Below are 1,904 nucleotides of genomic sequence, written 5' to 3' on the forward strand. Positions count from 1 at the left end.
GGATTTCTGTACGTTTTGATAACTTCATCACTTTGACAATAAATATCTGAGCTGATTGATTTTATTATTTTTTATGCCGTTATAGCATTTCTATTTTGTGAATAAACAAATGCAACTATAAAGACTTTCATAGTTGCATAATTTGCCCAAATGTTGTAATTTGCATATTTAAGTTAAGTAAGTTGTGTTCTATTTTTTTATGTTCTATAATAGTAATTGTATCAATACAGTTATAGTTAATTAGTTATGTTACACATTAGGCATTTATTTTTTTATTATTTTTATTATTTTCATCAAAAGGAAATACACCATCATACGGTGTAATTTCATACTTCAATCAGCATACAATTCCTGGTAGTAACAGTATTCCTCTACTCCATATGGTTTTAAACCACACTCACACATCCACATAATATATACCATTTATTCCCACTCATCCACATATCGTTCACCTTTTAAACACACAAACCCAAACCCACAGTTTGTAACCCAAACCCACCCACCCACTCCCACCCCCGCTCAACACACACACACACACACACACACACACACACACACACACACACACACACACACACACACACACACACACACACACACACACACACACACACACACGCACGCACACACACACACACACACACACACATATCTATGGCGGCGCACACCTGCATGTAGTTCCGCTGATTATTCGCTGATTATTTCACGGGTCTCGGTGCGGTTCGCGCTGCGTCTCCATTGAGCCTCACTGTGCTGCTGCTGCTCGCGCTCCGTCAGCTGTTGGCTCCACCACAGGTTAGATTGAAAAAGACGCTGAGCCGTCTCCATTACACGGTTAATATTGACGTTATTTTAGTAGTTTAACCGAAACATGGTTAGAAACGTCCGGTTGAAGTTATAAAAGTAACTAATGATCCGTCTGGTCCTTTTGTTTTCCAGGTTGACCGTCGGGTTAATTAACGAACACTTTTTGAAGTAAAACGGCCCGCTACATCCGGACCTGCTGTGAGTAGGACACTTATTTATAATTTATCTTTTTACTCTAGGCCTACTTGATAAGTTGAATAATAGTAGTTCTGGATGTATGTCGTCGTAAGCTGTTTTTAATTGAGTTAATTGATATTTTTCGCCGGGTGACGCGGCTGCAGATATTTATCAATGACTCCATGACGGAGTTGGCGGCGGAAGACGTAGGGGGGCGGGGTCATGACGTCACACAATGACTCCTCCGACGTCGTAGTTAGATGGGAAAAATAACTTATTTTAATAACTTATTTGGATTTATTGGATTAATCACTAATTAAAACACACACACACACACACACACACACACACAAGCCGTAAAACTAATCTTGTTGCTCTCCTTAACAGCTCAAGAAGAAGAAACAGATTCTGTGAGTATCACGATCGAACCACGAAGAAGAAGAAACTGCGAACTGTAAGTCACAACATTTTCTTTTAATGCTGTGGGCTGACAGCGTTTAGTTTGAACCGGTTCTCAGGCCCTGCCCCACGTAGGCCCTGCCCCACGTAGGCCCTGCCCCGCCCCACGTAGGCCCCGCCCCACGTAGGCCCCGCCCCACGTAGGCCCCGCCCCACGTAGGCCCCGCCCCACGTAGGCCCCGCCCCACGTAGGCCCCGCCCCACGTAGGCCCTGCCCCTCTCTGTCCCCGCCCCTCTCTGTCCCCGCCCCCTCTCTGGCCCCGCCCTCTCTCTCTCTTCCCCCCCCCCCGTTCTCATGCCTCTCATTCGTCCCTAGAAGATAGTTTATCCGTCCACTTTCCTACTACATTCCTCATCATTGCATCACATCCCATGTGTGTTGTCCTACTGATAAGGGTGTGTGACTGACTGACCAGAGATGCATGCGAGGGTTCTGCGCTGTTTGAGGCCTTCAGTTGTGT

The 1,904-nt window shown here is 45.2% G+C and overlaps 1 long non-coding RNA gene across 1 annotated transcript; it reads left to right on the top strand.

Annotated features, from left to right (window-relative positions):
- The first annotated feature begins 717 nt into the window (after window positions 1-717).
- LOC311345517 lies at window positions 718-1,550 on the top strand. Its single transcript, XR_014633682.1, has 3 exons — window positions 718-795; window positions 940-1,005; window positions 1,372-1,550. It is a non-coding gene; the product is annotated as an uncharacterized lncRNA (long non-coding RNA).
- The last annotated feature ends 354 nt before the right edge of the window (window positions 1,551-1,904 follow it).

This window comes from Micromesistius poutassou (assembly GCF_964030765.1).
Source record: "Micromesistius poutassou genome assembly, chromosome: 6".
In the NCBI taxonomy this organism is placed as follows: Eukaryota; Metazoa; Chordata; class Actinopteri; order Gadiformes; family Gadidae; genus Micromesistius; species Micromesistius poutassou.